The 8,768-nt window shown below is 38.1% G+C and overlaps 1 pseudogene; it reads left to right on the top strand.

Moving 5' to 3' along the window:
* Positions 1-7,342: 7,342 nt before the first annotated feature.
* On the top strand, positions 7,343-7,491 carry LOC142431271 (U1 spliceosomal RNA; annotated as a pseudogene).
* The last annotated feature ends 1,277 nt before the right edge of the window (positions 7,492-8,768 follow it).

Here is an 8,768-nt window from a genome sequence, read left to right as displayed (position 1 = left end):
CAGGTTAAAAAAGGCCTTTTCCTTAACTCTGAGATATGCTAAGAGCTGATCTAAAAGTCTTGAGGCATGAAACAATTTTAGCCTGAAATTTAATTGTGATAAATCACAAAAATGGCTGCAGTCATTCCTTAGCCTGTCTAGCTTTTGGCAATATAGTTTCAGAATGCTTCCTCTTCTGTTTTTTGTTTTTTTTGCACCTGATTCTGCATTGTCCTGATAACTTGCTTTTGTCTAACGAATGTAAATTCTCAAAACTTACTTTGGAACCTAACCTATTTTGGAACATTTCTGAATCCCAACTTCAAGAGATCTTCATACTCCTGTGCTGACGTCTGGAAACACTCTGAGGAGCCATGTAAACTAACCAGCAGTATGCCACGAGATGGTGAGATAAACATGACTCACATGTCTTTATTCACACAGGGGATGTCCCTTACACTCCCAATATCAGATGCCCCTGGGCAGACCTGCAATTGACCATATATGCAGATGGAACCAGCTTGGGCCAATGGACCAGCTATCTGAGACCACCCTAAATTTCTTAACAATGAACTATACACGAAATAAACATTCACTTTTTCAACCACTGAGTGTCTAAGAATATTTATGTACTAATGGAGAACAGAAATTATTTGTGGGGAACTTCAAGTAAGACGGTGCAATAAGCAGATATTGCTACACATGCCTCTACCACAAAGATACAAGAGATGGAGTGAAATCGCTTCAGAAGAAGAAGACTAGAAAGTAGATCATACACCATGTAGGAAAGGAGGGGAACCAAAGCAGGGGCGGAGGAGAAAGACTTGTGACTTGTTGGCGAGCCTGGCATGGCGTGGCCATGGGGAACTTTTGCAAGAAGCAGTCGGCCATCCTCGTGACTGCCACAGAAACATGGGATCCTTCATTGCTTCCCACACCCTCACACAATTGGGGTGTCAGAGTTTGATAATTTCAATGGAGCCAGCAGAAACTAGTGTTTTCTATATTTTAAAAAAAACATATAGTTAGAAAAGATCCGTTAAACCACAGTTTTTTTCTGACACCATGATTCAATATAAATATCCTTTCTGAAGAATGCTTCTCATACCTCGTCTTGGGCTACATTCTCTATCAAAGCAAACCCAATGATATGTATATTTACAACAAAAAAGTGGTTCATAACAGTTGTAGAAACAGGCAAGTCGATATCCAGGCAGGTTCCAACGTCGTGAGTAAAACATTTGGTTGGAGGTTTTTTCCTGGCTACTGCAGCTCTGGGTGTTTATGATTGGCAGAAAAACCATAGGCTGATGGGTCCAGAGACAAACGAATCCAAAGACAACAAGTCCATTGACAGGCCATTGATGACTCCTAGGATCAGCAGGAAATATGGCAGGTTATTTGCTGAAGTGCAAAGAACCAGAGGTGGAAGAACTCCATACAGGATCCAGACTCAGCTGACAAGCTTTTCCTGTGTTTCCTGACAGTGGGAACAGGCCGCACCCCTGAGTCAAATCCATCAACGCTGATCTGAGTCAGGCTGGTGGCATTCCACCCTAACCTTATCTCCTGATGAAAGCTTGCAACTGATTAGCTAGGGGTTCACTGCCAAACCATTGAGAATGCTGGCCCAAATTCAGGATCACATATCTGATAGCACATTTACTTTATAAATAGATCTTAGGAAAGCACCCTTATTCTTTCATAAGATCTAAATGGCCTCTCTTCTCGGGAATTGACTCCTGAAACCTCTTTCAAATAAGTTTGCCCTCCCCTGGGAAACACTCTGTCTATGATCTTGGTTTCAGTTATTTCCGTGGGTTTTTGCCAGGTTGTCTGAGGGATGAGAGCACATGCGCTCCGCAGATGGTAGGGTTGCTTTTTCCCAGGGCAGCAGAATTCAGAGATGATGGAAAAAATAAAAGTAGTACAAGGAAATATATCTGGTGTGTGCTCTTTCACCACAAGACCCAATGGCCTTTTCTCCCTGGAATGTGAAAAGAGAAAATCAAACAAACAAAATAACACTTCTCCAAAGGCCTGATACTGTGGGTCCTATCAAAGATTGAAGGCTCAGAAACTTTGAATGATAAAAATCATTCCTTTGAATTGTTTTTCCTCTAGAGCAGTTGTTCTTAACCTTCCTAAAGCCGCAACCCTTTAATACAGTTCCTCAGGTTGTGGTGACCCCTAACCATAAAATTATTTTTGTTGCTACTACATCACTGTAATTTTGATACTGTTAAGAATTGGGCAACCCTGTAAAAGGGTCATTCGACTGCCCCTCCCCTCAAAGGGTCGTGACCCACAGGTTGAGAACCACTGCTCTAGTGGTAATGGGTGCTTGTAAGAATTCCACTATTATATTGAAAAGCCAGTATAAAAACCATTTCCAATAAATATTTTAAGAAATGACTTGAACACAGAGGTTATAGGAATCATATGTTTTGGTATAACTTTATTTGTGATGTTAAAATATTGGAAGCAGCTCTGTCAATATCAATATAATAAAATATATCATTATATACCCTCTTGGTTAAACATTAGGAGTCAAGAGTGCAGAGAACACTGTAAGCACTAACAATAATTTCAAAATATTATGTTTGTGATAATTGTATATAGGAGCTTCAGATTTAAAAGTGAAAGCAAACCTTTGCAAACACTCAATTTGTGAATCTTAGTACATAAAGCATCCTGATATGGATAAATGCATGTTAAAATCATCTATCATAATAATCTTCATAAACAAAATTATAACAGTCTACCACATAAACAGGTTTAAAAAACCCTGAATTCAAAATAAAAAATGATAGTACAACAGAATTTGTTGTATTGCTCTTTTGCTCCACACTTTTGAAATATCAAACGTTTTGTAATTTATACATTGCACAGAGAATTCTGTTAAAGATGATTTTGTGGACCAAATAAAATAAAAACTTTCTTGCTATCAAACTCCTGGAAAATGCTGGAAGAAATTATTAGTAATGATTTCAGAATGCTTAGTTGCATTTAAAAAAAATGATCCTCGGGGGTCAAAATTAAAGTGGAAATTGAAAAACAGCAATTACTTTCAGCAGATGTCTTGGCCGTCCTGGGGCAATTTGCTAGTGCAGAGGGATGACCACGGAGATGAAGTTTTCACAGCTACAGGAGGAGAATTTTTGTGGGTTTCATCCATCAAGAGACAGGGAATGGCCACTTTCCCATGAAGCCTGAACTCTCGAAGACAAGGTCTGCTGTTCAAAACAACCAGTCACTCCTTGAGAGAAAGATGGGGCTGTCTAATCCTGTAAAGAGTTGCTATCTTGAAAATGCACAGCGGCAGTTCTACCCTATCCAATAGGATCATAGTGATTCAGCATTACCTTGATGGCGGTGAGTGCACTTTGGTTAGTGTGATAAATTGAGACTTGATAGGATGTATTTGGCCTTATTTCTGTACTGGCATGAAACCATGGGCATAGAAAACTAGCCCTATTATGAGAAATATCTCCATTGTTCTGAGAGAGAAAGGCTTTCAAATGCATGTTCTCCAGGCTAGAAATTTCACCGTGACTGATTTCAAACTAACAATGCACTGTGATATAAATGCTCACTGCTGAAGCATGTGAACACTCAGTTTTTTTACACGTCAATGTAAGCCATTGCCAGCCCATGGCTAGTGTCAAAAGGGAACACATAACCACCTGTCTAAGGAAACACAAAGAAAAGAAATGTACAGCTGTTTGCAAGGATAGAGAAGCTACATTTTCAGTAAAATAGTGAACCAGAAGGAAATATCAACCCACAGGTATATTATAGTGTCTATATTTATTGCCTGCTGATATGTTGACACAGTACTCACAAGGCCAAATTCTTTTCTGAGAATTGTTTCACTTAAACCTGCCCTTATCTATGTTCAAATATCTTCTTTTCAGTTTAGGAAAACCCAAGAAAAACATCAAAAGCAGTAAATTGCATTGGTGTTGATCATTCCTCTAGGGCAATTGAAATTGGAAAAGCATTTCATCTTTGTTGTTTATAGAATAATTGTGAAGCTAACGTTCACTGTCAACTTGTCCAGAATTCTCAGTGGTTTGGGTCTTAATACCTACTAATATTCCATGGCCCAATTAACACAATGTGCTTAGAGCTAATCAGTTGTGTCTCTGTAAGTGGACAGGAGCCTGGTGGCATAGTGGTTATGCGTTGGGCAGTGATTTGCATGGTTGGCAGTTTGAAACCACCAACATCTCCACGGGAGAAAGACTGGGCTTTCTACTCCCATTAATACTTAGTCTTGGAAACCCACAAGAAGTCACTATGAGTCAGCGTTGACCCAATAGCAACATATTTGGTTTTGGTTTGGTACAATTAGAATCCAATGCAACACCTTAGTAGTAGGGTCTCAGCTCTGATGCAATGAATTGCCTTGAGGGTGTGCCCTGCTTCCAATATAAATGAACAATGTGGAAACTTGTTTATCCATGCCTCCACCACCCGGCCCCCTCTGTTTCTTTGGACATGAGCCTATGGCCTGCTATATTGCCTGCTAATTCAGGCAGCAATATGCCATCTAACCTACCAACCTTGGATCCACTTACTTCTGCAGACCCAAGCCTATTTTGTTGACCTTGAATTCATTCTCTTCTGCAGCTACCAGCCTTTCTGTAGATCATCAGCCATCAGAACTATATGAGTCAGGGGAAGCCTCCAGCCTATAATCTGACCCACAAGCTTGGAAATGAACCACAGACTCATATATATCCACTTCACACAACAAAATGTTTGATCTATTTTCTTTATCTAAATATATACATAAACCAATATGAATGATTCTATACACATCTTTATAAATATCACCTCTTTGTTGTTGTTGTTGTTGTTAGGTGTCATTGAGTCAGCTCTGACTCATAGCAGCCCTATCTCCGCGCAGCACTGCCTGGTCCTGCACCATCCTCACACTTGTTCCTGTCCCTGAGCCCAGGGATGCAGCCACTCTGTCCATCCATCTCATCGAGGGCCTTCCTCCTGTCCACTCCCCATCCACTTCACCGAACATCAGCTCCATCCTCAAGGACTGGTCTCTCCTGACAAAGTATGCATGACAAAGTTTGCCAGAGATCTTGTAGCTGTTTCCCTTTCCCTTCAGGGTAGCTCCAAATTGGGCTCAAATAGCAATAATCGTGAGCATTGAACGTGGCAGGGCAAGTTTTGTTTGTTGTCCATATGACCCTAAGAGCTAGAATTGACTTTACTCCACTTAACAACAATGTTTTTCCTTAAAAATTCATTGTTTTAACATAAGAAAGAGCTTTATATGAAAAAGCAATTATATGTTGAGAAAACATCCAGCCCAGTCCAGATCAAGTCTATAAGTCTGATATTAGTCCCTATGCCAGATACCACTGCCTAAATTCCTCTTTAGGCTCACGCAGCACATGCGATAATGCCAAATACAGGAAGACCACAGGCCAGTGGGTAGAAGGTCTTGTGGATCCAGTGGCAGTGGAAGCTTCTCAATACTTACTCAGGTCTCCACATATCTCCTCCAGCTCTCTGAGTGTCTCCACAGCAGGTAAGGCAGAGAGAATGGGTATGGCCTCCAGTGAGCTATTTATCTCTGCTGCACTTCCAAATGAAGTCAGCAAGCTGCAATCTGATTGACAGGCTAGACTCTACACCATCACTCAAGTTGACAGGAGATTATGAAAGTGCCATAAGATACTTTACATACCATATACAATTAAATAGTTCAATCACATCAAGAAGAGTTGTACAATCACCACAATTAATTTTATAACATTTTCTTCAATTTTGTCCTCCTTGTTATTAGCTCCATATTTCCCCCCAATCTCCCCTGCCACATCCCCAAGGGAACATTAATCCAGTTACAGGAAAACATTTCAAAACAAACAAATAAACAACAAAAGAAATAAAAAAACATAAAAATTTCAATTGAAAAGAAAGCTGGAAATATTAAAAATGAGAACAAATTAAAATGGGTTATAAGGAATAGCACATGATAGGTTGTTCAATTTTAACCTAATTGCATCTGCATCAATCAACTTACCAATGTATTCTTCATGTTAGCAAGGCGATTCACATTCTTAGTCTATGGTCAGAGGCGCTGGCCCAGGAGATTAGTTCACATGCATTTCCCCTTCATTTTTTTAAAAACTGAAACAGTTTTCAAATGGGTCTAAAGGGAAAGAAATGATAAGACATTACATTTGGGCCAACTGTGTCTTCCATAATTGACTCTACAATTTACTCCAATAAGAGGTTATTCACATCCTTCAACTGTGAGGCGGGGGATTCCCCAGAGCTTTACCCCTGTATGAGGACCCTGCAAATGGATTTGGCCTTCCACTGTCATCCATAGCCTTCTTTAAATCAGTGTTCACAATTTAAGCTTTGGTGCCATTCCCTCTCTAAGATTTGGATTATATTATTTACAATCCTTGGATCACATAGGCTGGTATGCTTCTTCCATGTAGATTTAGGTAATGCCTCACTTAGATGACTGCTTATTTGAATACAAGCCTTTAAGACCCTAGATACTATTCTTTCTGGTAACTGGGTACCATCTATTTTCTTTACCACACTTTGATATGGCACCTGTATTTTCAATTATCTCTCCATTGATCAAACAAAGCCATTTCATAAAAACTCATTCTTAGATCATTTCTATTTCTAGTGTAAATATTTAAAGCTGTAAATTTCTTTTGTTGATACATGTTCCATTTTATAAATTTGGATTCTTACTTTTGGAGATTGGAATTTTATTTTGTAAGTTAATATAGACGTGAAGCAAAAAGCGCAGGATGGGAAAGAAATATAGACATGATACTTGACTATATAAATTAATATAAAAATGTCTAATAAATGTTAGTAAACAAAAGGCAATTATACTTCACAGAGACAGTGTAAACAAACTGGTTCCATACTCAATCTAGAGTACCTCAACATATTTAATTATGTCAATATTATCTATCATTGAAATAAAATTAATATTTATGATCAGATGAATACTGCTTTAATAAAGTAAAGCATCAAGAGACAAATTTAAATAAAGGTCTATGTATATTTTTTATTAATAAGGAATTGAAACTTAGAAATCTAAGAGTCACATGACAAAGGTCACCTTCCCAAAACCTGTCTATCCCTAATACCATAGCCTCTATTCTTAATTGAAATGAGATCTTAGAAGTTTTACTAAAATATAAGAAAGGCACAAAAGAAAATGCTGTTTTAAATTTCTTTCCTATAAATAATGTTTTTTAAAATATGGATATATATTTTTCAAAGGAAATTTTGAAATAAAATTACAAACAGAATATTAAAATTGCATATATCAGAGACACTCATGACATACAATGTAATACTTACCTATAATCATGAAGGTGATTTTCTCAGGGCAAGTCTTATCCATTGCACTCCGGGTGTGCTAATCCCTGTGATTTCCCCAAATGTGGGAAACTTGACTGTATAATTTGTGGTAGTGAGGGACTGTGTTCTTGCTCTCCCCTGATAAGAAAAAGAAAAAAGAAGAAATTAAATACAATGTTTCTGAAATACTTAGTATAGAATTTTAAAACTTGGGTCTCTTAACAGAAAAATTTAAAAATATTCTACAGCCCCCTCCAGGGGGAAGAACAACAGAAAACCTGGAGGAAGGGAGGCAGCGGTCGGTGTGAGAGACGAAAATAATAACAATGTGCAATCTATCAGGGGGTTATGCGGGTGAGGTGGGGAGGGAGGAAGGGAGCTGATATGAAGGGTTCAGTAGAAAGTAAAAGTCTAGAAAAGAATGAGGGCAACATATGTACAAACATGCCTGATTCAACTGATGTATGGATTTTGATAAGAGTTGTATGAGCCCCCAATAAAATTATTTTTAATCTATGTATGCATATAATATAGAGATAATTTTAAATATTTTAATGGTTTGCTCTCAAGTAGAAAGACACAGATTCGTGCATATGAAATATGCTTTGGTATGTGTATCATTTTAAAAACAGCTCATATAACTCTTCAAATTTTCCTTTGAACATTACACAGAATTATTTGGGGCCTTTATGAAAGAGTAATTAGTATATCTTTACATATTAGTGAAGTACAATTTGTCTATATGTACAACTAACATTGGAGAATAAGATATAATGAGCAATGTGTAGGTGAGGGAAGCGCTGATGATTTCTATGAGAAGACCGATCCTTCCTTAGGTTCTTCCACTTGCTTCTACATGAATATTCCACCTGGAGATTCCAATAACTGCATCGAAATGTAACTATTTTTTTATAAGCTGGAGACTTGTAAGCATAACCTCTGTTTACTCATCTCTTTTGTGTCCTTGACTTGGAGACAATTTAGATACAGCATCTATTAGTGCTCAAAATTAGTGCTTCATGCTATCTGTCCAGGGGATGCTTGCATGAAAGCATACTGTTCCTTCACTTAGAGGATGTTTTTGTATCTATTAGAACTTATGTACTGAGAACTGTTAATGGTTTGGTACTAACTTGGGTGCCAGAAATTCCAAACTGAGTAACTATATACTTGTGTACAAGTCGAGTTCTACACCACTTTAAAAAAAATTATTAGGGGCTCATACAACGCTTATCACAATCCATACATATACATACATCAATTGTATAAAGCACATCTGTACATTCTTTGCCCTAATCATTTTCAAAGCATTTGCTCTCCACTTAAACCCTTTGCATCAGGTCCTCTTTTTTTCCCCTCCCTCCCCACTCCCCCCTCCCTCATGAGCCCTTGATAATTTATAGATTGTTATTTTGTCA

This window comes from Tenrec ecaudatus, chromosome 17 (genome assembly GCF_050624435.1).
Source record: "Tenrec ecaudatus isolate mTenEca1 chromosome 17, mTenEca1.hap1, whole genome shotgun sequence".
Classification (NCBI taxonomy): domain Eukaryota; kingdom Metazoa; phylum Chordata; class Mammalia; order Afrosoricida; family Tenrecidae; genus Tenrec; species Tenrec ecaudatus.
This window is presented reverse-complemented; position numbering and strand designations above follow the sequence as displayed.